This window comes from Opisthocomus hoazin, chromosome 7, assembly GCF_030867145.1.
Source record: "Opisthocomus hoazin isolate bOpiHoa1 chromosome 7, bOpiHoa1.hap1, whole genome shotgun sequence".
NCBI classification, from domain to species: Eukaryota; Metazoa; Chordata; class Aves; order Opisthocomiformes; family Opisthocomidae; genus Opisthocomus; species Opisthocomus hoazin.
The window spans coordinates 49,865,979-49,893,824 of record NC_134420.1 but is presented as its reverse complement, the minus strand read 5'-3'; the positions used below and the strand labels follow the sequence as shown (position 1 = coordinate 49,893,824).

Genomic DNA, 27,846 nt, shown 5'->3' with positions numbered 1-27,846 from the left:
TGCTGTTGTTCTGCCTGTTGAAAGGTTTATTGTCACATTTGCACAAAACTTCACTTCCACACAACATCACAAAGCCCTACTCAAATTTACACAAGCTGTGATGTACACACGCCCTCAAACACTAATTCTATCACTTCCCTTCTCTTTTTTCAAGCAGGCACAATTATAGGCACATACAATTGCGATACACATCCCTGAAGATCCTTCTGAGCTACAGCTGCTGTGCAGATTTCAGCCACTCTGTGTCCTGAGATGAACTAACAGGCAATGCCAAACCCTGAGAAAGCAATGAGCATAGCTGTTAAAAAGATATTCAAATACAGGTATTCTCTTATAATCATAGTCATTCTAGATTAAATCAGAAAAGGCAGAAATTTGCAGGAGAACCAAAGCGAAGTAGGAACCTTGTTGACATAGTGATGACAACAAATTGGCTTCCAGGAGAGCTCTTGGGTTGGAAGAAGTCGGTAAGAACATTGCTCAGGGTTCAACTTTACAGCACATTTCACCTAATACTTACATTAATCTGACTAGGCACAGGACCAGAATATGCTAAACAAATTTGCTGATGTTCAGGTAGAAGGTACTATTAATACAAAGGAAGATCAGCATATCATAAGGATGGGCTGGATCATCTTCAGGACTAGAATAACAGAAATAGTATGCGACGTAATACTGTGCTACTTCCTGACAATGAAATGCCATAGTCACATCCCTTCTAGCTATCCTGCCAGCAGCAACAACAGCTCTCCAAGACAACCCTGGCAGGCTGCCTCCCCTCTGCAGCAATCATCCCCTAGATGCTAAAGTGATCCCTGGCCATCAGCAAGGATGCCTACCACTGGAGCGTCTTCAGGCTTTCCAAGACGCTAAAATTAGCTGTTTCTGTGGCAACTTCACCCTAAAATGTGTAGCTTTGTCATGTCTTCACAGCTGAAAAAGTAGCTATGCTGAAGAAGAAATAAAGGCCAAGTAAGTTTCCCTTTACAATTTCCACAGAACTCACATCAATGTACCACAGTGAAGCTGAGTGCCTTTTCTTCCCCTTGTTTTAGAGAAGGACAGATAAAAAATCCTCTGATAGCAGATACTGTAATCAAAAGCTTAAGATCACCCCAAAAAAGGCTTTATTTCTTTTGGTATTCAGACAGAATTTGTGCTTTCTCTGCCAGTTCCTTGCTGGTACCCAGTTTCAGAGAAGAGAAAGCTCTTGGTGCTCCTCTGACAAGGTGGCCATCAGCACCAGGCCCTTCCGTCTCCCCCTGCACCAAAGCAAGCAGGACTGCACCAGTCTCATCACCTCCAAACCACTGGGAGAATGCAGGTGCCAAAAAGCTGTGTTATACTAAGGATGAAAAAGTCCAGGATAGTTTCCCAATTATGCTGGCTCGTCCCCAAATCCTGACAACTCCCAAGCCCATTGCCTCACTTCCACACTGTCCCTGCAGACCAGGATGCTGGAGACCACGGCCACAGACCGTGTGGTGGGGTGTCACCCTCAGAGCAGACAAAGCACCAGGGGCCTGCTGGGCAAACTAGAGAGCCTGATAATGCACAGGGACAGAAGGAACACGGGACCTCAGCGCTGCAGGCTGTCTGACAGGCCTTTGGCTGAGGAACCCATGGAGGCCCACAGCCTCAGTTCTTCAGGAGCCACCTCAGCCCAACTAGGTACAGCATAGCAGTGAGGAGACAACCCAGCGTCGAGGGCACTGTGCAAGAAATGGTTATCTTTTCTGCCTACTCGTCACTGAACTCTTAAACGCTCCAGTTCCAAGAGCAGGCACCATGAGCTACTGTCACCATGTTATACTTGGGGGAACTGAGACAATGGTTCAAGAAGTGATCACCCCTAAGGCAAGGAAAAAAAAGGTACCAGGACAGATACAGCCCCTCATCTCGCTCTGACCACCCACGCCAGTGATTTAGCCAGAATTCTCCCTTCAACAGGCAATTTGTCAAACAGCAGCTCTCAATTTCTTTGGTATCTGGCCTGTATTTACTTTTTCCCACACTAGACCTCATTAGCATGTCCTCCTTTGTTTGTGAGCATCCTTCCTCTTGCCTTCATCTCAGAGAGGCCTCCTGTTATACCTCCACATGCCACCTACAGGCAAAGGCACTCCTCCTACTTCTCTAAGCAGCTCCAAGTATGCCTCTGCTCATCCTCCGTGCAGTCCTGCACCAACCTGGTGCTCACCAGCATCAGGATTCAAAGACAGCAGAACAGCAAGAGGCATCCCCGGAACCACAGAGACAGTCCTCATTTCATATCATGAGAGAAGGCCCGAGAGAAACTAGTCTGAAGAAGGTGGTATGCAGGAAGCCAAGAAACAGTGGTTCTCCCATTTGATTACATTTAGGAGACAAGGATTTTTATTTTTTTTTAATTTCCCTCTTTCTTAAATATACAGAAGAACAACAAGGGTAATAGAGAGCTAGGAACTCTTTGAAAACTACAGAAACTGCAAAAGAAATTATAATTAGTTCAATATTTATACACTACAGCTCTAATTAATTCAACAGGCCTGCAGATGTGCTGGAGAGATCAGTAACCTACCTCCTTCCCCTGAACTCTCTTATTTTTGCTATCACTGCAAAATTTGTAGGCAATTACTGACACAATTGCAGCTTCATTTAAAAAGAAAAAGGAAAATCAGAAAAAAAACAAAACAGAAGTAATAATACCTTGCAAGGAAAAGAAAGTAAAGTAAGAATTCAGCCATCCTTCCCAGCATGGGTGCCATCAGGTAAACATTTAGAATTCATCTTTGAAAAAAAAAAAAATATTTAGAATGCATCTTAAAAAAAAACAAAAAACAACCACACATAAGAAAAAAACAAACCTAAACCTTCAAACTCCTGCTCTCTCTGGGAGCTATTGAAATGGGACCACTGTGCAATCTCTGACAAACCAGGGAATCTGTATGGTGATATTCAGTATCCACAAACAAATCTTTCTCCCAACCTTCCCTCCAAACAGTCAGTGCTGTCCCAAGTGGGAGTGACAGATCTGGACAACTCAGTGGTGCAAACCCTCACTCTTCAGCTCTCTGCTATCTACTGGAAACTGCAATCCTGCGTGAGGCACTAACCCTCCCATGGAGGTACAGAAAGAGCTGCGTGTCAAAGGGCGGACCTGCTGCATTCGGACATTATTAGATTCCTCACTCTGAGGAGAAAAACACGTTCCAAAGTCCTACCCAGTGAGTGTCCTAAACACTACAGATCCACATTCACACTTGGATGCTTGCTTTCACTCTACTCCCAAACATCATGAATATTTAATTACTTCAAGCAGAGAAGAAAGTCTTCAGTAACGGGCAGAAAGAGTTATACCTTCCATTACAAAATTATCTGTTGGCTACAGCAGACTGAGAAATGCTACATAACCAGTGGCTCCCACAGGCAGGACATGTGCTGCAGCCACTGGGATGCCAGACAAAAAGGGAGGCTCCCAGTATTTCCATGGGCAGTCTGGTACTGTACTCCTGAGAGCAACTACTAGTCTAAGTGCCAAGATTATGGATCCCAACAGACACAAGCTAGACACTGGTGCTGAGCAGCACAGTCAAGAGAAATAACTCTGCACAGAGCTTTAGGCACTTCAGGATACAGAAAACACAGCAGTCTAACGACTTCCAACATCAAGCAGTAGCGGGAAAAAAAAAACAAATACAAGAGGACTTGGAAGATCTATTGAGGATATGGGCACCTGAGAGGCAGTTAGATGGCACCAGGTTACGTGATTTTCTTTTGCAGATACAGGTCAGTCGTATTTGCTGATATTTATCGCAAAGCCCCGACATAATTTCGTAAGACTGCATAGGAATCCCTGGATGTATCTCCAAACACAGGGGTGTATGTAACTTCTTGTACCCAAGATTCTAGACACCCCTTAATGTAAAGCAAGAATACACACAATTTGTTGACATGTCCAAGTTCTCTACAGTACAATGCGTTACACCTTCCCATGTCTCACTTGCTCTCACCTTGGGGTTGAAAAAGGAACGGAAGTCATCCCTTGATACAGCATTACAGGGAATTCCCCGAACAGCACTTTGTGTAAGGCTAACCTGCAACAGACTCTCTCTCCTTACCCCCAGCTGAGACAATACGAAGTCATGCGCTCAAATTCAGAGAGACAGTTACAGTTGAAATCAGGAATATAGCTAATATCTTTCAACCCATATTCTGGCCATCAGAGACAATCTCTTCTTGCATCTTCCCTCCTGCCTTTTTCTGATCCAAAATACCTGTGTGCATCTTGAGTCCAAAAAAATATCTGGCCCACCTACTTGCTGTGGATGCTGATGTCCACAAGTGACATCTTAGTGGCCCTACAGTTTTAACTCAAGAAAGCACAAAACTACCTTGCAAGGAGAAAGAAAGAAACAAGAAAGCCTTGCAGATTCTTACTTACAATACCAGTTACCTCAGACCTTTCCCTTCCAACTCCACCTTCAGAGCTTGAAGCTATTTTCATGGCTCTAGCAAATAATGCATCCAACACATCAGATCTCAGAAGGCCACTTGGGTCACACCACAGGCCTCTGTGCTGTACAAGAGGACAGAGAAGGAATTTTGCTACACCACCATCCTCAGAAAAGAATCAAGGTGCACAGAGGATACAAAAGAAAGACTCCAAGCACAAATAATAAAGAAGGATATTGGGGGAATAAGATTTAGGGACAAGAACAAAGTTTGGCATTCTTCCACTGTCCATGTATCTTAGTAAAGAAAAGATAGCCTTTTAATCAGCTCCAAACTAAACTAGCTACACTCAGATCCCCCCAAAGTACAACTAGCACTTGTTACCAAAGCCTTCTTACACTGTCCATCAGACCTAAAAGGTCCAGAGGACTATGTACTACCCAGAGAACCACCAAAACAGCAAAACCATGATAAAAAGAGAGGGAACAAAAAAAAGGAAGGTATTCAAGAGGAAAAAAATGAGGAAAACCCCTCAAGCATAATTACAATAAAGTAGAGGCCGAGGATAGAAAGAGAAGGAAAAAAGGGAGGAGAAATTAAAAACAGAAACGTCTGGAGACAGAGTGGATTCCTGGATCTCACACGCTTTACAACAGCGCAGCACGGGGAGACGGCTTTCTGCCTTGCTCATAAATGCTCCCAGCCCTTCTCTTTGCTGATCACTCGCTTTTGGCTTTGACCATTTCTTTTCACCAAAGATCTTATTTCCCTTCTTGTCATCATTGTGGGATTTTTTTCCCCTTTCTCCCTCAGAGCAGCTGTCACATTCACTCAGGTCTCACGAACTGCTGTGCTGCGGGCGTGTGTGATTAATTATACTGTTAGCCTTCATTAAGTCAGTGGATTGGCACTCCGGCAGAGAGGCAGCAGGACCAGAAGGAGAAGCTATTGAGAGCCAGCAGGATCTATGTCCCGCAGTTTATGTGTACGTTGGGCATGTGAGGCTTTTGTCCTCAAAAACAGCACTAGGATTGGGGTTTGTGTTTTTTGACAAACCACAAAGCTTCTGTCTCATTGCATGCAAGGCTCAGTTAAAAAAAAAAAAACAAAAAAAAAAACAAACAAACACAAGGTCCTGGAACATTTTACTACCCCAAATAGCTTGGTGCTTTAGCCTACTGTTTTGTGCAGTGAAGGCAGATGAAGATCGGTGTACTGACAACGGCTTTGGCCCTCACGCAACTCTAAAGAGTTAAACCATTACAGAAGGTGTCGACTGCTTTCCTCCAGGATCACCAACTGTCCAGTAAAGCATACAGCTAAAATGCTTCTCTTTCATACTGTTCAGAATGAAGGTGTTTGGTCTTCCAGCAGCCTGGGGAAGGGGGCTTTATGGGACGTGTAAGAGACTCCATTTCATTTGTGGCACTGAATTAGCCTGTCCCATGCAAAAGCACAGGACATGTTCTCAGATGCTCAAAGGTGAAAGAGGAAACTGTTTCTATTCAAGTTGTACATATTCATTTCATCTGTTTCTACCTGGCCTGATCTTACCCCATAATTGAGACAGAGCTGTGAACACCTTATAGGATATGATAATTACAGCCTAAAACCTCCAGGACTGTGCTAATAACTCTTTACTCTGCACAACCGGGACGCATCAAGTTTCTAAAAGTTATGATGTGTCCCTATTCTCTTTTGAAGGGTTTACTACAGATGCTATTGGAGTTTCCTCTCAAAAGCTCTCCAGCTCAAAACACAGAAGTTCCTTTACTGACATGATGATATTGTGGTTTTACTAGCTATTGATGATTCTTTCTGCAAGAGAACTTGAATTTGGTAAATAGGGTAGTTTGAACACTCTAGTTGTATCATGTTGTTTAATAAACAAGAGAACCCTACACCAAACCAATCCTCTCCAAAGCTGTTCTTTTAGTCTTAGTCACCATCAAAAAAAAAAAAAAAACAAACCCCAAATGATCCATCACACTTGCAGCTCATTCACAGTTTCAAATCTCCAAAATTTGGTTCACCATAAATGTAAATTTTTTTATACCACAGAAACAACTAGAAGTCCCACAGCTCCCATTGCCAGCGCCACACCAAATCCAGACGACTCAAGGTAACAGCGTGTGTTAAATGACTTCAGACTAAAGGATGCAGATAAGCAGAATCCATTGACCCCATTCGGGCAAGAGGATACCAGATAGCTCCCTAGGGAAGGGGCAAAAGCAACTCCAGCGTGGGAAGCTTCGACAGACTGTTTGAGACACAGAGAGATCAGATAAAAGTCCAATAGAGCAGATGCTGTAAGAGGATTAGAGCAAGCAGATTAGAAGCCTTGAGAATGCAAGCTCGTCAGACTCACAATTCTTCTTTAAACATAATCAGGAACAAGTATTCCAACTCTCTTCCCCTACTACCACTACTCCACATCCTTATTTCCTCTCTCCCTCCTCTTCTCTTTCTCAGTATTTCTCTCTCAATCATTTTATGTTCCCAAGAGGTGATTAATGTCATGTGATGGACCTGCAGGAAGCTAAATAGGGGAAGTTCTAGCAACATGTCAAAGTCCTCTTAGGCTAGAAGCAGAAGGACTATGGAGCTAGACAAGGACATACTAAAAACTCAGGTGCTGACAGAAGCTGCACTCAGGTGGGTGACAAGCAGGAATGCCAGATGCTGGGGAGAACGCAGGTCCCAAATGGATGAGGCTACTCTCAAGAACAGAAACATAACTGTTTTGCCAAACACGTTACTGTCCAAAAACCTGCTGCTCCAATGACAGGTTCACCTGTCTGTTAGACTCTCCTCCTCTCCTTCACAGCATTTAGAAATGGCCGAAGAGCCCACTAACATCCACTGAAGAACTCTCATCAAGTTGTACAATACTCTTCTTCACTCCTCTACACTGAATCTGTCCAGTTTGGGGTGTATTGTCCTTACACACTGAAAGCATTTCTCCACGGGATTTTTCCGATAGTCTTCTCAGTGGGTTTACAGCTATAAGTGTTGGGAAAAGATCATTATATACTGAGCACCAGCACTGGGAAGCTATGAAATGTATCCACAAAGTGTGTATGTTAGGCATTTGCTTAATGGGTCAATACAAACCCACATGCATCTAAAATCATAGCATGAAATATTATGTTATTCATAGGACCAGCTACTATGTGGATAGCACAGAGTCTAAGTGAAGAACTATGCATATCCTATAGGCTGAAATAAACTTAAACATCTTCTTTTCTGAATAATTATGAATCAACTGACAACAAAGCTTGTATGTCATTCACATGCTATAAAAATGGCTGAATATCAAATAATTTGATGCACTGTGTAACAATCTGCCCAACTCAACCTGCTCAACTCAACTTGAAGTAAATCATTCCACCACCAGTTTTACAGGGCCCACAAAAAAAAAAAAAACACCAACCTGTCTAGAAGCACCGGCTGTTGAAATGAACCATAAAGTCAACCAACACTAACTCCATAAACTTGCACATGGACGGCAAATCACCTCTAGCTAACGCCACAGGTGGCAGACCCTCCTACATAGTAAGCCATAAGGTCTGCAAGGGGAGATTTCCATCTTCTGGAGAGCACTTATATTAGGCACACCATACCCAACTGTGGATATCACCTCTGAACTTCTCATGACCCCTCCTCCTTCTCCTTTCCAAACTGATCTGCAGTTCAGGTCACATAAGGTCCTCCTCATGGACCATATGGCCTCCAGGCCACTCTCTCTCCACCTTCTCTCCTAAAGTCTGTTTTTTGTGCTTTGTGTTTAAAAGCAGATACAAGCAGATCCTTGTTTGCTTGTTCAGTAGAGGCTAGAGTTTAGCTGAAGTCATAAATCACCACCAAACCTTTGTTCTATGGATAGAGCACTTCAGTGCCAAATGCAATAAGCAGCTTTGCCCAGGATCATCAGCAACAACCACCTAACCCCGGGACTGCCTGTAGGATTCATCCCCAGATTTAGTCTCCCCATACTGACACTGAGAACATTATTAGTCTCAATAAATGAAATCCAAGTGTTGGGCTGTGAGAAGGAGGAGGTAACAAAGGAAAGGGAAACTCTGCCCAACATGAATGATTCTATCAAGAACTTCAATTAAGTTGATCGATACAAGTTTGCCAGCAATAGGGAAAAGTGCCACGCACCTTCCTCAGCCCTGTTTAGACTCTAAATAGCAAAGTAAACCAATAATGCAAGGGAAGCTATAAATCTCAGTTGGGCCTGGTGACAGGCACTGTGCAAAGCTATTAGAAAGGAAGGAGATTAACTTTGGTATTCAATCCCTTAGCTTCTCGCCTCCTTCACCTCTTATCTTCCTGCTCCAAGGTCAGAACCTCAGTTATTTGCCCACACACATACACTCTTTTCACCCTTACTTCATAAGAGCAATGCTTGTGGTATGGAGTGACAGGCAGCAACACCCAAGGACTCTCAAGAAGGGGTGCAGGGAAAAGCGCAGGACAGCCACTATTGCTCCCAGAGAAGCCTCTGCCCTAAGGAGCCAGCTGCTCTGGGACTTTCCCATCTGCCCATTTCCAGGTTTCTCCACAGACTGCATGTACCCAGGCCAGAAGAACTAAGGTTGATGTTAGAGAAATGGGTTATTTTACACTTGCTTGACTCTGTCAGGTCTCTACAATCACCAGGCCCATCCCTCATAGGAAGGAATTCAATGGTTTACCAGACTGACTCAAAATACACATACATCACCTCAGCTCTGCACATCGCCTCTGCTCACCTCTTCACTACAGCTGCTGCTGTTTGGCCTTTCCCTACAGAATGAAGAATAACTAGGTACCATGGTCTTCCTTGATCAGCCCCAGTGGCCTGCTGGGTTTTCTTTTCAGTCCCAGCAGTGGGGTTGTGTGGCTGCCTGCCTGCAAACCCTGGCTGGCTTTCCCCTCCCATCCTCCACGCCAGCCCGCAGCAAGTTTGCTCTGACAGGCTGGACACCTGGCTAGGGGCAGGAGAAATCCTGCCCATTACAATTAGAGCCCTCAGCCAAACATACGCTTCTCTTCCAACATGCTGAGAAAGAAGGAGACAAGATCCAGCCCCTGTTACCGGTGCACATGTGCCCCCTCGCCGAGATGACCCACGTTTCCTCGTGCACCATCACACTGCGACGCACACCAGCCAGAACCACCCGTACAGCGCTCCGGGGGCTGCACAAAGCAGCACTGCGAGTCCTGCAAATCAGAGACTGACAACAGGGAAGATTCCTCTGCTCCAACTCCCACAGCAATCAGATGGAGCGGATACAAGTGGCCACTGCAGCCTTGTCCCAGTCTTTCAGTCTGATAGAAAAGTACAAAACAGGAAAATAGGGGGAAAACAGACAGCAGAAAATAAACTAGAAACAGATACAGCAGCAAAAATAGCTGGATGCAGAGAAAGTAAATCCAGCTCTCTCATGGGGACATGAGTTCCCCCTTACTAATCAAGAAATTATTCCTTCTAATGAAAAAAAAAAATATATGTTAGAGGCATCTTTCCTTCAAAATTGAAATCTGTGTTAAAAGCAGAGGCAAGCAGCAGCATTTCACAAGGCAGTGATGCCACAATGCTCTTAATATAAAACTACAATAGTCAATGTAAGCAGAACTCCTGAAGATATGTCTTGGTAGGGCAGCTGATGGGGGACCAATTAGAGGAAAGTAACTGAGATCAGCACAGCAAAAGGCCATTTCGTTTTGAACTTCGAGCTCTAGAAAATGCTTTGCCAATGCACCCAAACCTGACCCACTCTTTCAGCCTTTGATAATTCAGCTCTCCCCTACACTCCTCAATCTTGAACTCAACCAGCCCTGCTATTAGTGCAGTTCAGGCACCTGAAACCTGAGCATCTGCTGACTGCTGAGCTACACAGCAATGCGCAAAACATGAGTAGTGCAAGCTCGCATTTAATGAACTAACATAGCCTATGAAGCCAAGCACCTCAGAGATGCTGAGTGCATTATCTTATCTATGTCTCTACTGATAATCTGCTTTATATTCTCCAGGGAGCTTTTCTTTTTCTCGATGCAGTGGAAAGAAAAAGGAAAAAAAACCCACCCAGAAAGACAATAGAAAATAATATCTGAAAATAAAAGAAAAAAGAAAATTAAAAAAAGAACAATGCATTTAACAGGGGGGTATGGTTCCTAAACTCCACTAATGTAGAACAGAGAACGAGATAGCAATTGGCAAACACAGGAACACAGCCAGTCTCTTTGATAACAAGAATGTCGCCTCCTATGGCCTGCTATGAAGAAAGGCAAGTAAATACTCACAATCCCAAACACAAGTACTTGCAATCCCAAACACAGCTACAGGCTGGGTGGAGAGTGGCTCGAGAGCAGCCCTGAGGAGAAGGACTTGGAGGTACTGGTGGATGAGAAGCTCAACATGAGCCGGCAATGTGCTCTTGCAGCCCAGAAAGCCAACCGAATCCTGGGCTGCATCAAGAGAAGCGTGGCCAGCAGGGCGAGGGAGGTGATTCTGCCCCTTTACTCTGCTCTTGTGAGACCCCACCTGGAGTACTGCGTCCAGCTCTGGAGTCCTCAACATAAGAAGGACATGGATGTGTTGGAGCGGGTCCAGAGGAGGGCAACGAAGATGATCAGAGGGCTGGAGTACCTCCCCTGTGAGGACAGGCTGAGGGAGTTGGGGCTGTTCAGCCTGGAGAAGAGAAGGCTCTGGGGTGACCTTATAGCAGCCTTCCAGTACCTGAAGGGGGCCTACAGGAAGGATGGAGAGGGACTTTGCACAAGGGTGTTTAGTGATAGGACAAGGGGGAACAGCTCTAAACTAAAAGAGGGCATATTTAGATCAGATATTAGGAAGAAATTCTTCACCATGAGGGTGGGGAGGCACTGGAACTGGTTGCCCAGAGAAGCTGTGGATGCCTCCTCCCTGGAAGTGTTCAAGGCCAGGCTGCACGGAGCTCTGAGCAACCTGGTCTAGTAGAAGATGTCCCTGCTCATGGCAGGGGGGTTGGAATCAGATGATCTTTAAGGTCCCTTCCAACCGTTACCGTTCTGTGATTTTAACCGCTGTAGCAGGAGCTGTGCTGGCAGACTCCCATCTGCTGGTAGATCAGATACCACAGAAGACACATCAAGAAAACCATAGTCTCCACTACTAGGAGAAAGTTATATATGTGGGTATATATACACACAGCTCATCTAAGGCTGGCAAGCGTGCTTAGGGATTGCCCAGGAAATTCTCATTTGCCCCCACTACTATTACTCTGCAGTTGTCAGATGGAGGGCTTTTTTATAGCTCAAGGGGAGAACTTCAATGAACAGCTCTAAATAACTTAGCGAACCATGAACCATCCTCTTGAAGCAGGGCCCCCACAGTCTACTCCCGAAACCTAGGCCATAATAACAACTAAACTTTCCTACAGCAATTTTTTGTTGTTCCATTACTCACAGGGGAGCGAAATGGTTGCAGCTTTATCAGCCTGTTGCTGAACTGTCCTTCCAAAAGCAGTTCTTATCTACAGAGTCTCTCCACCCTCAGTATTGAAGTCCCTTAGTACCCTGCAGCCTCCATTCACATCAGTCAGGTTAATAAAGCCCTTCAGAGTACAGCCCCAAGTCTTGTTTGATAGCTCCCTCTGAAGCATGATGCACACATAAGCTCTAAAGATTTTCCACAGGAGACCATGATGGGAGATAAGCTTGCAGAGAGTGAAGGATTCTTTATTGCCCTGCTAAAGACAGAAATCTGAGGCTGCAATTTATTGAACAGTAAGACATGCAAGAAATAAAATTTGTCCAAACACAACAAACAGCAAATGACCCAATCTGGGCACCTATCAAGGGAAACAGACTTCAGCTCAACAGCTGTCATGCCAGGATGGGAGTTATTACTGTCGATGAAATGCAACCAAATCCTAATAAAAAAATACATCCTACACAGAGGGAACAGGAGAGAGAGGAGGACAGGAGAAGCACATAGGGACAAGTATTCATTTGGCACGTGCAAAGACAGACCTGTAACAGTTTGCAAATTACGTGACAACTGGATATCAGAACAGGATCTGACGAACTTGAACCTTCAACAGAATCCCAACCAGATCCCACAATCTCCATTATCATTCTCACTGGTAGTTTTTGCTAAACTGAAGCAGCAGGATTCAGTCAACAGGGCACAAAGAGGGGAAATAGGAACCCAGGTCTGTTCCTGTCAGATCTGCTGCCAGATCCAGCCAAGCCAATTCCTCCCCCCGTGCCTCTGTTTCTCTGCACAGACAGCAGGCACACACCACGTTTTATGAAACATTTTCTATCCTAGGAAAGTAAGCCTCTTTTTCCTTAGAGAGTTAAGAATTATGACACTTTCAGGTTTTCATATCACGAGGCACTGTTTGGCTTTTTTACTACCTAGTTTGTGAGCATCAAAAGCAGAAAAAAAGCAGCAAATAGTTTGCTTGCCTCCTCTATACAGGAGAACAAACTAAAAAACTCACGTTTAGGAAAACTCCCTCTTGATCAAAACAATCAAGCATCATTCCTGGAATTTTGGCACTGTGTGGTAGGGTCACCTGGCCACAGGCAGAGGAAGCAGGAGCTTGAGCTTTTCCACAAGCAATGGCTCGGCATGGTCGCTCTTCAGTGGAAACACTGGAGAGCCAGGCAGCTGTGAAGCAGCCTGGTCTTACCCAGGAGAGGGCACTGGTAACACACATTACCCAAATACGCTACCAAACACCAAAGCAACAGAAAACTAATACTAAATTAAAATATGAATGTATATTGTCTTGATGTTCCAGTAATTTGAGGACTTGTAAAATTAAATGCTGCGTTCTCCTAAGCCAACACAGGTAAGCCCTCTGCACTTTTGCAAAACCAAGGGTATTCCCCCCCAAGGGATCTGTAAAAGCATGCACATCCCTCCCGGTTACTGGTGTTTGGCTGACACAGCAGTTTGGTAAACACAGATATTCTGGATGCTGCCCAGAGAGGTGCTCTGAGCAACCCTGTATGGGTTCCTCACACAAACGCCAGCAAGCAGCAATGCAAAGATTTCTGAAACATCTCCTGAAGCCAAACCAAACAGCCTGCACAGGACATAGGTTTGAGCACTGAGGCTCCTACAACTGAAATATCGGAAGACGACTCTTGGCCACAGCAAGTACATTCACTAAGGGACCAAGATGACCTTTCACCTCGTACAGACACATATCTGATTGTGCTTTTCACTGAATACACTCAGCCTCTGGCTGTTTCTCTGGAACTCCTTTGTTCCTCATGCCTTACAGCTAGGGGCTGTGACAAGCCAGGCAAGGCATCAGGCGCAGTGAATACCTACAAGGCAAGATTTCCAAGAGATAAAAAACTAAATGTGGATGTCTGCAAAAATGTCCTGGAATTTGGGAATACAGACTTTCACCTGCAAGTTGTGGTGAACCTTCGACACCTTTCTGGGTTGAACTCTCTACAGAGTTGCTGCTCCTCTGTGTCTCCTTTCTTCCTTTTGTGGAAGCTCCCATGCCCCTCGGGCCAGAACCACCTTGCTGCTCCCACACTGCAGACCACTACATTTGGGTTTGGTCTGCATGCAAAACTGCCTCATCCCATCACTGCAGCTGCAGGGGTTTTTTTTTCACATCTTGCACTAGGCTAGAGATGAGTTAGGAACGATCATCCAGGCAGCAACTCATGTTTAAACTGCGCAAGCACAGTCTTAGCTCTTTCAAGAGACTGAGACATTTCACTCAAAAGTCCCTGACAGTGTCCCAAGCAAGGCTGCTGTAGAAGATAACATTCAGGAGCCTCACCAGTTTGCACTGCTCTTAGCAGCTCTCATTTTTTAAACTTGGCCACTGAGGACTTGTTTCATTCTGAGCCTCTGACTCAGCCCACGCAGCCCCACTTGCCAAATCCTGCTCTAACCAGCTGTAAGTTGCTCTCCTCACTGCACAAGAGCGATGTCACCCTTGAGAAACCAGTAAACACCTCACACAGCCGGAGCTGCCAACACTCAGGAAACGTGTTGGTTGTATAGCAACAGACATGCAGCCATTTAGGAGCTCAGATCTGGATACCCTGGCCAGTCATCACTCCTGTCAGTGGTGGGGTTGGCTTCTGCTGTCAGCCCAAGGCCCAAGACCCAAAAGCAGAGTGAAAGGAGATGATGCATTATCTGCCAGCAGCCTCAGGTTTGCAGCGCAGGTGGGCAGCTTTGATTGCATCCGGCAGAGGGCAATGCTACCCCAGGAAAGAAAAAGCAAAATACAGCATTTCATACCCTAAAATAAACAAGCAAAGGAATTAAAGGCCCTGATCTACCCACACTGAGCACAGAACACAACACTTGGATAGTCCATGCCCTCATTCCATTAAAAGTCCTTCCCCATTCTGGCCCCATTTAGCAGAAGGTTGCCCTGCACTAAATTTTCACATGCTTGTTTCGGGTAAGTTTTTTACTGTTCTGATTAAAACAGAGAAGAGATTGTCTGTCTTGGTCATAGCACAAATACAAACCTTCGCTGTTGTTCATTAATAAAGAAATCCTTCCATCCCATCCAACTTTAGTCTGCATATTTAATAAGGCCCAAAAGATCAATGCTTCATCATTCTCCCCAGACTAGCCTACTTGATATTGACCATTTCTTACAGATAAAGAGATAGTGTACCAGCATTTAATCATAAATGTAATCGAACTGCCTCATGCTTGTTAGGACCCAGAATTAACTTTCTATGACCAAAGCTGCCACGTACACATATAGTCATCATACGTTTCTCAAGCTTGTGACAGTACTGTAACAAATTGTGCTCTAGTAGCACCATTCCACAATGAGTTTTAGAGGTTAACCCTATGTCATTTTTAAAAGATACTTTTTTTACTATTTTAAAAATAAAACTCTTTGCTTCTATAATCTTTCCATCCCATTCTTTCAAAATAATTCACAAACATAAATGAGTGAAGCCTCACAAAGTTTTTTCTTTTGTTCCATGCAAGCAAATGCTCTTTTTCAGAGACCAGGAAGTCAAGGCATATGGCATGACCAGTGGGTTTCCCCAAGTTCATACCATGTATCTGCCATGGGACAAAGATGATAACTTTTTTTCGAGCTCCAGTCTTGCATTTGAACCATTTAGCCATACTGCTATTCATAGCGCATATTAATATAGCGGAAGACACTTTTGTTTCTTCTCTGAAGTCCTCCATTTTCCTCAGATTATGGAGCTGGGAGATGGAGAGAAACTACTTTTCTATTCACAGTGTTCTGCTGTTATGTTTCTTTGCTTATAAACAAGATAAGATGGTTTCTAATGTTTTGTTCAGTCTGTTTATTTTTCCTTTCTCCTAAACAAAAACACCCAGGACTATCTTTCCAGAGTTGTTTAAAAATTAATCTTCTCCATAAGTATTAGGCAAGCCAAGTCCCACCATGACCAATCTAGACATTAAAAAATAGCATATTACACATAGTTCAGTGCTACCCAAGAGTAATCTACTGAAATCTGTGTAGAAATGTCTGTTAAAACCAGAAACAAAACACAACTTTTGCACCCAAGGAAACGTACTAGCAAATTTGCAGATCTTGGCCCAGATTTCTACATGGATGCTTAGGCGCCCAGCTTTCATGAACCTCTTTGGGACTTGCAACACATGGTAGCAGTAAGATGACACATTTCTTCATGGATATGAGCCTTACTTCTTCCTCCCTTGCAGCTAGGCAGGGCCAATTCCACATAGCACCAGAGGTGTGAACTCTCCCAGTCTATCTACCCTACGTAATGGTGATTTTTTTAAGCTAGCTACGATCATGTTTATGGTAACAATTTTCTTCTAAGCAGAAAAGAGAAATTAACTTAGACATAGAGTTAGGTATAGCCATACACGTGATAGAACACACTGTCATGACTTAAAGAGTGTCATACACGGACACAGAGTTACTGAAACTGCCAGTCATACAACAGCAACAGCCTATTCACCATTCCTCCTTGCAACAAGACTGAAAAAGACCCATTTTACCGCCTGTTGCCATGATTAACTTTTAAGTTAATATTACAAGAGCACAAAGGACTCTAAATGCCTGGGAATAAGGAGGTCTGGATTGTGTCCCATGTCTCACAGCCACCCCAAAACCCTTGCCATGTCATCTTGACTCCTATGTCTCACTTTCAAAGTGTGGATAATGACATAACTGCCTTCCCTAGCAGCGACACTCAGACTTTGAAATACCTCCACTCATTACTGGTGATGTAATATTATACTATCAGAGAGCAGCAAGGACAGGATGCATAGCTGTTAGTTAGAAGAGACCACTAAGCCAGCTAGGCTAACTTCTTTTAAGGTTTGATACAATATACTTTAAGGCATCACCACTTCAAATGCTGGAAAATTTTCTGACCACTAATACCCCTGAATCTTGCCACTACCCCTGCAGCCTACACTTTGCCTCTAGCAGGTAACAAGTGCAGGGATTCAGTGATAGCATTGCTTCGAGCATGACAGGTTTGTTTATAACAAAAATAATGGGTTATTTAAATAAGGTATTTTCCTCCTACCTCGTGAAAGAGCATCAGACTGTAGCATCAGCGCTTTCCCTGCTAGCAAATTAAAGATCCTGTAGGTAAGGCTGTAAGCACTTGTCATTGGGTAATTGTGTTGTCCTGCGCAAGAGAGGCTGTGACACAGCAGCAGTCTGGGCACTGCTGAGGGAGGCCAGGGAGCTGGGCTGGAGAGAGCGGAACAGCTCTGTGCCTCCCCAATCCTCTCCAACCTGACACACTTGGTCACTGCCACCACACAAGATGGTGTCTGACTGGGATTATCCTCATTGCCATCCTCCTGTGGCATAAAGCTGTTACTGTCTGAGAAAGTTACAAGCTGGAAAAGAGGCTCAGTCCAAGACCTGGAAAACATCACACAGTGTATATGGGAGAGCTTCTATATCACTCACAAAAGCAAGCAACTCCTAACGCTAAGTAGAGGTGATGGCAGGCAACAAGCAGTCAAGCAGTCACAATGCTTCCTGCATGCAGCTCTGCAAACGCATCTTGATTCAAACACAAAGTCCATCAACCAGCCCCACACAAGGCATAGACACCCTTCCTTCACATGGCACAGAACCCAAAAATGAAGCAGTCGACCACCATCCCAGTGTTGCATCCCCACACAGCTCAGACACTCTTACCCTGCTCTTCAGCCTTGGAGGTCCCCCCTTCCCACACACGCACGCCCAGCCTGGTCAGAACACCTCAATCGATATACCCAGAACCCCCCCCAGCAACCCAGCCACCATGCAGCCCTCAACCTCACCCTTCCTACCCCCTGACCTGGGCCATCACACCTTAGGTAAGGCAGCCCAAGCCAGCCTCCCACCGTCCAGCATGCCCCACCAGCAAAGGAGACTTCACTCCAGACACCTGCTGCAGCAGGGAAACTTGAGGCCTCTATTACAGCAGTGCATTTCTAGGAACAACTCACACAGTATGATTTTTTCTTTTTTGCTCTGTATGAGGCATTTCGTTTACAAGTCTATGAACATTTTCCTAGACAGATACTACCACATTTTTAAACCAAATCAGTTTCCAATTCTCCTGCCTCCCTAAACATACTGAAACTTTTCCCATATGTAATACATGCATGTTTAATAATTTCCAAATACGGACTAGTCTGAAAACTGCTCCAACATCATTGCTTCAAGACAGATCATGCAATTTGCATCCTACATGTCCAAAACGTAATGCAGAGACTGACATCAGACCCACATTTCAGTCACAGAGATTCACAAGTTGCCAGGTGGCCGGGGCTTACCAAGGCTACCTAAAGCTAACTATAACTGTTAGCTATAAAATCGTGTTCTGAATTTAAAGTGTAGAACGCATCTAAAAGTGGAGGGATACCATTCTGTCCACTTCTTCCACCTTCCACACTGAAAAAATAGCACTGTTTGTATTAAAGAAACAACTATGTTTAATCCCCACATACACAGACATACATAACATAAGTGCTAGATATATTGCCTTATCCTTTATTGCTAAAGCAAAGCGATATCTTGAACTACTACAGAAAACAGATCAACAACTGAATGAACCAGGAACAAAGGACAGGTGACCACAGCTAGTAAAATACAGACCTCAAACAAATGTTGTGAAAGGCTCTTTGGACAGCTTTTGTATTTCAGTATTTTCTCTTTCACTTGTCTATAAGGCCAAGAGGGACAAACGGCAGGCTATATTTAAGAAGGATGATCTATCTCCCCTTTTAATTTTTAATTTCCCAGTGAACGTTGACAGTGTTATCTCTAGAAACTCACTTGCTCAGGGGCATTTTTATACTCTCCAGGTTTGCATGAATTCTCCCTAGAGATCCGCAAAGTCCCCCGGCTCTCATCTAGCAAACATCAGGCTAAACTGCCTATTAGACAATGCCCTCCAGCAAGAGGGGAAAACACGGCTGGCTCTCCTCCTGCGCCACCTTCTCCCTCCACCCTCCCCAGTCCTCAACACAGCACAAGACTGCAACACCTGCCTGTTTGGGGGGAAAAGTAGTCAGCGGGCAAGACACAGAGCAGCTCAGCGACACACGGGGAAGCCTGCCTGAATGGGAATTTCACAACCATTTCCTCATGTTTTAGGCTGTTGGTTTTTCTTCCTCTCTAGCTAGCAAGGACAATCCAGACCACCGCAGGCTTAACCATTTATCTCCTGTAGCCCAACATGCACTCCACAAACTGGCAAATTCAAAGCCCTCTAAAAGGGACTGGAGATGACGCAGCAAGAGACAAATCTCAAACATGCGCCGAAAACACAAAAACCAGCCCTGCATTCCCTGCATTAAATGTTCTCCTGCGAACACAGCCTCAGACACAAAAAGGATCCCTGCTGGCCTCTCATCTGCCAGGGCTTGTGTATCAGCACAAGAACCCAGCAGGAAAAGATCAGGAGGTCTATCCCCATCTTTCACCCTCCTGCAAAACAATATTTCTCCAAAGGACTGAATATTTTCAAGAGCAGGGAAAACCCTTGCAGAAGTGAGGACAACAACGACGAGTCTTCCACAGAGCTGTTGCCCTCAGTAGCTATGCTTGCGGATTTACCTATCAGCAATTCTAGCATTTGCAGCCCAAACTGCACTTACCATTACCATTCCTGAGCAACGTGGTGTTGGGTGCTTTCCCTCCTTGTGCAGCTATGCACTTTCCTGCGCCTTCCTGGAGAGGACTGCTTCCCCTGAGAAGCTTCAAATAGAAAGCTTCAGAATCCAGATATTTTTATTTTTTTTTCCTCTGTCCTACCTTGCTGGAGACCATCCAGGATTTACAGTTCAGGGGCTGAATTCTTCTCTCTAAAGTAACAGCAGTAAGGGTGAAGGAGTGAGACCCATAAAAACAAGTTCAGAATCTAGCCATCAGCTCTCCACGCCCTGGATCAGCCAGGAACATGAATACTGCATGGAAAGTCGCTTTGCTCAAGGGAAAGAAGAGAGCGTGCTTCAAGCAGCAGGAGCATCTCTGGCTAGTAGGCTCCAAAAGAAACAGTACTGAAGATGAAAGAACCATGCCCTTTACACTGCCCATGCAGCACACATTTGCTGTAATCTTCCCAACATGGACTTCTACTAGACTCCACAAAACGAAAAGCTCTTGAGACATTTCTAACTTCACAAAGCAAAATGCATACGCATTACAGCACAGCAACATGGAATTGAACGGGCAGTGAAAGGGACTGACTGGATCTGTTGGAGTTACTTTATATCTCATTTCAATTATTCTGCTATGCAAGGAGGTGAAGGTCACAGAACAATTTAGTGGCAGGGCTGCAGATGGATCCCAGGTGACTGACAACTAACCTCCTCTCCTCTCCTCCCCTCCCCTCCCGGCCTATCTCTTAGCTACCAAACAGCACAGAAGCCCCTTATCACCAAGTGACAGATGCAAGTGGGTCTCCAGGATGGAAAAAGGAGAAAAAGAGGGTCCCCCAGGTTCTGAGGGAGTTGAGAGGTTGCCGGGGACATCACTTCTCGCTATCTACTGTTCTTATTTTTCATTAGATTGCAAAGATCAAATATACTTGGCTATTAAGCAGAAAAGTACCAAGGGACCCAAAAAAGACAAATTAGTTCCTGATTTATGAACAGAAAAGGCAATAACCATAAGGTGAAATCAGCATATTGCTCATGTAGTAAATGATCATTTCATAGACAAAACTAGGAATAAATCCAGGAATAAAGAACAAAAGCAGAAGGGCTGTTATTGTAGTGCTGGGGGTCTAATTCATGAAGGAATATTATGGAAAGCACTATTAATTCAGTCACCTGGAGGAATAACAGTATCACTGCAAAACAAAGAGTATTTAGACTCACTGTGTATCAGGGCTAACCCAGACGAAAGGTTCTCACTATCTTAATATCAACAAGAATTTTGCCTGTATGTAGATTGTCCTGGGTTTGGCCAGGACAGGGTTAATTTTCACCGGACTCCAGGAAGGGGCACAGCCGGGGGGTGGGGGCTGACCCCACCTGGCCAAACAGAGCCCGGTATTCCATACCATGTGACATCATGCTGGGTTCCGGTGGGGGGGCGGCGCGGCGGAAACGGACGCGCGGCTTGGGGGGGACGTGGTGCCGGTACTGTTCGGGAGAGCGGCTGTCTGGGTCGTGCGGTTCGTTGTTGTGTTTTCTCCTTAGCTGTACCGTTGTTGTTGCTGTTCCCTCTGTTTGCTGTTCTGTTAAACTGCCCTTATCCCGACCCACCAGTTTCTGCCTGTTTCTTTTTCATTCTCCTCTGCACGCCGGCGGGGGGAGGGGCGGCCGCGTGGCGCTTTTGTTGCCGGCAGCAGCCGAAACCAAGACATTAATTTGGCGCCCAAGCGTGGGGCGGGGATAACGGCAGGGCTGAGCAGCGGGTGTTAAAACTGCTTTCTTACATTTTGTTAAATTTTGTTATACGCATTTTTCTGTGTTAAAATAGTCGCCGGTAAAAATGTTTCTGTCTTTCATCAGATGGTTGTGGTTTTTGAATCCGTACTTGCTGTACTTGTTCCCTGTGGTGCTATTCATCGTCACGGGGAAAAGGATCAGGATTATGATTTTACTGTACTGTACGATATCGACTTATGACATGATAACATCAATGTGCATGAAATTAGGCTTGTATTTGCATGCAGCTCTGCGGTCATTTCTGTACCTCGGATCCTATGTCTTAGAATTTGTTAATAATCAAACCCAATCTGTGGGGAAAACCGAAGGGGATACCTCCCCCCACTCTTTCGCCCCACCTCTCTCCCTCAGGCTGGTCCTAAAGGCTTTTGAGAATTTCGAGTACCCATGGGATGCTCAGGCCAGCACTCTCCTTTTGTTCTGCCTCCTGAATGGGTTTCAGCTTTTGTTTAGGGTTAAGCAAGCAGTTAAGAACATCGTGCAGAGACCTGCCCCGGGGCCAGATAGCTGTGAGTGGCTGGGTGTGTGGGACAGCATGGGAAAGTACCTAGGGCAGTAGACACCCCCGATGTTTTTTAAACTCACCCCTAAACACGTGCAGGATCCGGACAAACTAGTAAAATATCTGCAAAAAGTGTGCTGCCACCCTGGGAACTCCAGAGAGACACAGATCACTGCAACGTGCTGGGGTCTGGCCCACACCCACCGAGCCCTGTTCAACCTGATTCAGTGCCCTAAAGGGGAAAGGGGGGGAAACGAAGCAGCAGGCGCTGCGGCTGGCGCTGCCCCCCCAGCCGGCCCTGCAGCCCCTCCAGCCCAGCAGGCAGTCACAGCCCCCCAGACCGGCACCCCCTCCAGCCCAGCAGGCAGTCACAGCCCCCCAGACCGGCACCGCCGCTGCCACAGCTGCAGGGTCTGCCTCAGTTTCCCTGGCAGGCACAGCAGTTGCTGCAGCCCCAGCTCCAGCTGCAGGCAGCGTGGCTGAGCCCAATGACCAACCTGTGCCAGTAGCAGTCACCCCTGTAAAACTAAAGAAAGACGCAAAGAGAGCAGATCGCTCCGGGAGGGATGATGATGAGCCAGGGTCATCGCGGGAGACAGAGACAGAGATCATCACCCGGTCCCTGTCCCTGGGCGAGCTGCAAGACATGCGGAAAGATTTCAGCCGCCACCCAGGTGAGCACATTGTCACCTGGCTGCTGCGGTGCTGGGATAACGAGGCCAGCAGCTTGGAAATAGAGGGCAAGGAAGCCAAGCAGCTGGGATCCCTGGCCAGGGACGGGGGCATTGACAAGGCCATTGGGAAGAAGGAACAAGTCCTCAGCCTCTGGAGGAGACTTCTCTCAGGGGTGAGGGAGAGATACCCCTTCAGTGACGATTTTGTATGTCATCCTGGCAAGTGGACCAATATGGAAAAGGGTATTCAGTACTTGAGGGAATTAGCTGTGCGGGAGCTGGTTTATAATGAACCAGATGATGACCAGTTACCCACAGACCCAGATGAAGCCCAGTGCACAGCATCTATGTGGAGGAAGTTTGTGCGGAGCGCTCCCTCCTCATATGCCAACTCACTGGCAGTTGTAAACTGGAAGGGTAAGGAGGCACCAACAGTGGATGAGGTGGCTGTCAGACTCCGGCAATATGAGGAAAGTCTTTCTTCCTCCCTTGTCTCAGCTGTGGAGAAACTGGCCCGAGAGGTGCGGCAAATCAAAGAGAACATGTCCTACTCCCCACCTGTACGGGCCAGTGTCTCAGCTATTAGGGGCAAGCGTTTCTCTGCTCAGGAGAGGGAATAGAGAGGCTATACACCCCGGGGCACCCTGTGGTTTTACCTGCGTGACCACAGAGAGGACATGAGGAAGTGGGATGGAAAACCCACGTCAAGTCTGGAGGCACAAGTGCGTGAGTTGCGAGGTAAAACAATCACAAAAGGGGATTCTGTTAGGAAAAATGCTGGTCCAGTTTCCAGCAGCCAGCTCTCCAGACCAGGTAGAGAGTTTGACCTTGATTCCGATCCTCTGGAGGGGACCTCCAAGTCATTCTTACAGCAGGTGAGCAGCAAATTCTCTGACGAGGATTAGAGGGGCCCTGCCTCCAGCCAGGTGGAGGAAAGGGACAACCGTGTCTATTGGACGGTGTGGATTCGGTGGCCTGGCACGTCAGATCCACAAGAGTATAAAGCTCTAGTGGACACTGGTACACAGCGTACTTTAATGCCATCAGAGTTCAAAGGGTCAGAGTCCATTTGCATTTCGGGAGTGACAGGGGGGTCCCAAGAGCTGAGTGTACTGGAGGCTGAAGTGAGCCTCACTGGGCAGGACTGGCAGAAGCACCCCATTGTGACTGGCCCCGAGGCTCCGTGTATCCTTGGGATAGACTATCTTAGGAGAGGGTATTTCAAGGACCCAAAGGGGTATCGGTGGGCTTTTGGCATAGCTGCTGTGGAGACGGAAGAAATTAAACAGCTGTCCATTTTGCCTGGTTTCTTGGAGAATCCTTCCGTTGTGGGGTTGCTGAGGGTTGAAGAACAACAGGTGCCAATCGCGACCACAACGGTGCACCGGCGACAGTATCGTACCAACCGAGACTCCCTTATCCCCATTCATCAGCTGATCCGTCAACTGGAGAGTCAAGGAGTCATCACCAAAACTCGCTCACCCTTTAATAGTCCCATATGGCCAGTGAGAAAATCTACTGGAGAGTGGAGACTGACAATAGACTACCGTGGCCTGAATGAAGTCACACCACTGCTGAGTGCTGCCGTGCCAGACATGCTAGAACTTCAATATCAGCTGGAGTCAAAGGCAGCCAAGTGGTATGCGACAATTGACATCACTAATGCATTCTTCTCCATCCCTTTGGCAGCAGAGTGCAGGCCACAGTTTGCTTTCACCTGGAAGGGCATCCAGTACACCTGGAATCGACTGCCCCAGGGGTGGAAACACAGTCCCACCATTTGCCATGGACTAATCCAGGCTGCACTGAAAAAAGGTGAAGCTCCAGAACATCTGCAGTACATCGACGACATCATTGTATGGGGTGACACAGCGGAGGAAGTTTTTGAGAAAGGGGAGAAAATAGTTCAGATCCTTCTGAAAGCCGGTTTCGCCATTAAGCGAAATAAAGTCAAGGGACCTGCGCAAGAGATCCAGTTTTTGGGAATAAAATGGCAGGATGGGCGCCGTCAAATGCCAATGAATGTCATCAACAAAATAGCATCTATGTCTCCACCAACCAGCAAAAAGGAAGCACAGGCCTTCCTGGGTGTTGTGGGTTTTTGGAGGATGCACATCCCAAATTACAGCCAGATTGTAAGCCCTCTGTACCACGTGACCCAGAAGAAGAATGATTTTGAATGGGGCCCTGAGCAACGACTGGCATTTGAACAGATTAAACGGGAGATAGTTCATGTCGTACCCCCTGGTCCAGTCCGGTCAGGGCAAGATGTTTAAAACGTGCTCTACACCGCAGCCGGGGAGAATGGCCCAACCTGGAGTCTCTTGCAGAAAGCACCAGGGTAGACTCGAGGTCGACCCCTGGGGTTCTGGAGCCGGGGATACAAAGGATCCGAGGCCCGCTATACTCCCACTGAAAAAGAGATTCTGGCAGCATATGAAGGCGTTCGAGCTGCTTCAGAAGTGGTCGGCACTGAAGCACAGCTCCTCCTAGCACCACAATTGCCGGTCCTGGGCTGGATGTTCAAAGAAAGAGTCCCCTCTACACATCATGCCACCGATGCTATGTGGAGTAAGTGGGTTGCTCTGATCACCCAGCGCGCCCGAATGGGAAACCCCAGTCGCCCAGGAATTCTGGAGGTCATCATGGACTGGCCAGAAGGCAAAGATTTTGGAGCATCGCCAGAGGAGGAGGTGACACGTGCTGAAGAGGCCCCACTGTATAACCAGCTGCCAGAAGATAAGAAACAGTATGCCCTGTTCATGGATGGGTCCTGTCGCATTGTGGGGAAGCAGCGGAGGTGGAAGGCTGCTGTATGGAGCCCTACACGACAAGTCGCGGAAACTGCCGAGGGAGAAGGTGAGTCCAGCCAGTTTGCAGAGATGAAAGCCATCCAGCTGGCTTTAGACATTGCCAGTCGAGAGAAGTGGCCAGTGCTCTATCTTTACACCGACTCTTGGATGGTGGCCAATGCCTTGTGGTGGTGGCTGCAGCAATGGAAGAAGAACAACTGGCATCCAGCAACTTCATCAGGATCAACACCTCCTGCAGACTGTGGGCACGGGCCGCACCAGATACATCAGCCGTGAGCTCCGGATACAGCAAGTGACCGCCCATCACCACACATCACCTCTCCTGCCACGGAAGACCATTACGACAGATGGAGCCTGAAGTCATGGATTAAATGAACTCAATGGACACTTTAGAGTGATGATCCATAGACTAAAGGAATGATATCTGGAGACAGGAGAAGTGGTGGTGATCAACTGGACAATGGGGGACCTGGGCATGACATAGATGGTATGGAATAAGGGGTGGATAATGTCCTGGGTTTGGCCAGAACAGGGTTAATTTTCACCGGACTCCAGGAAGGGGCACAGCCGGGGGGTGGGGGCTGACCCCACCTGGCCAAACAGAGCCCGGTATTCCATACCATGTGACATCATGCTGGGTTCCAGTGGGGGGGCGGCGCGGCGGAAACGGACGCGCGGCTTGGGGGGGACGCGGCGCCGGTACTGTTTGGGAGAGCAGCTGTCTGGGTCGTGCGGTTCGTTGTTGTGTTTTCTCCTTAGCTGTACCGTTGTTGTTGCTGTTCCCTCTGTTTGCTGTTCTGTTAAACTGCCCTTATCCCGACCCACCAGTTTCTGCCTGTTTCTTTTTCATTCTCCTCCGCACGCCGGCGGGGGCAGGGGCGGCCGCGTGGCGCTTTTGTTGCCGGCAGCAGCCAAAATCAAGACATAGATATACTTAGGTATGAGTACGCACGCACGTGTGACCTTTTTCATCTCCCACAGCATCTCCTGTTTCTCTAGTCCTCCACGCTCTCGCATCTCCACTAGTACACCAGAAACCCGTTTGTAGCCTTCTGTTATTCTATGCTTGACTTCTGCACGCAGATCTACTACAGGGACCTCGCAACACTACAGCAAGTGCTGAGCTATGGCAAATGTGTCTCAGCTGTGATCTAACTTCAATATAACTGAGTGCTAGGTAAGATGCACAGGGATCTGGGAAGAGCAGTTAGCTCTTACAGTTGAAGGGTGGGATGATGGAAGTTCTGACTGAAACTAGCAACAGCTCAGGGCTAAGGAAACAGGAGCCGCATTAGTCTGACTTCTGTTAGCCAAGGAAAGTCCGTCACACAATAAGGATATGTAGACTAGAAAATGTTCAGATATGATCTTTGAAGAAACACTGCTTAATACAGAAACTAGACACGCAAAGCTAACTGGAGCATTTGTGCTTGCTTAGCACTTGGATCAAGTAATGAAGAAACACAGAAGAGATGAGTTACAGAAGATTAACAACCTGCAAGAAAGCACATGGAAACTGCTGTACTGTGTACAAAGGAAGGCAGTAATCTAAGGCAGCACAGAAAAAGTATAAAGTAAAGCCCAGCTCATGGACATATGAGCTGGAATCCTAAATGAACAGTTTAACACCGATGTGCGAACTGTGCTGGTATATTTGTGATTTGCCATAATGACTAACGGCAAAAAGTGACAAATCCAACCTGGAATCACATCTATAGTTAAAAGCAATGACTATCTTTAAGGTATCAAATGCCAGATAGGGACCCACAAATCCTAACAGTCATTCCACATCAGCAATACAGGATATGGACATTTTAGCCATTCTACCTATAGACACCATGCAGGAAGACACACATTTCAGGAAACTTTATCCTGTTTGAAAAAATAAGTAGTAAAGAGACTAGAATTTAATCACCATCAACCAGGAAATCTCAATAGCTCTATGAAGCTGGTGGATACCAGCCTTACCCAACCCACATGTGAGAAAACTGAGCAACAGGTTAAGGGACTTACCTTGAGACCAGAGTGATCCAGTGGCAGAACAAGCAGCTGTGGGTCCAAACCCTGTGCTTTAAACACTAATGCACAAACGCCTTTCCTGAACCAGAAATAGAAAGCCAGGTGCCCTGCTCCTCAATTATCATAGAACAATAGAAAGGTATGGGTTTGAAGGGAACTTTTAAGATCATCTAGTTCCAATCCCCCTGCCAAGGGCAGGGACACCTTCCCCTAGACCAGGTTGCTCAAAGCCCCATCCAATCTGGCCTTGAATACTTCCAAGGACAGGGCATCCACAACTTCTCTGGGGAACCTGTTCAACCCTCAAAGAGGTTCTTCCTTACATCTAATCTAAATCTGCCCTCTTTCAGTTTAAAACTGTTACCCCTTGTCCTATCACTACAGGCCCTGGTAAAAATTCTCTCTTCATCTTTCTTACAAGCCTCTTTTTGGGTATTGAAAGGCCACAACAAGGCCTCTTCCTTTTCTGCAAGCTAAAGAATCCCAACTCTTAGC

General features: G+C 46.3%; 1 protein-coding gene across 11 annotated transcripts in view; it reads right to left on the bottom strand.

Moving 5' to 3' along the window:
• Positions 1-27,846, bottom strand: part of NRXN3 (neurexin 3) — a 1,053,133-nt gene that overhangs the window by 831,605 nt on the left and 193,682 nt on the right. The window contains exon 1 of one of the 11 annotated variants that reach the window (XM_075425776.1): positions 12,915-12,934. The exons of the other annotated variants lie outside the window; for them this stretch is intronic. The gene's annotated coding sequence lies outside the window, so the exon portion shown is untranslated. Of the gene's footprint in view, positions 1-12,914; positions 12,935-27,846 lie in introns of those variants that run through there. 11 annotated transcript variants of the gene reach the window in all.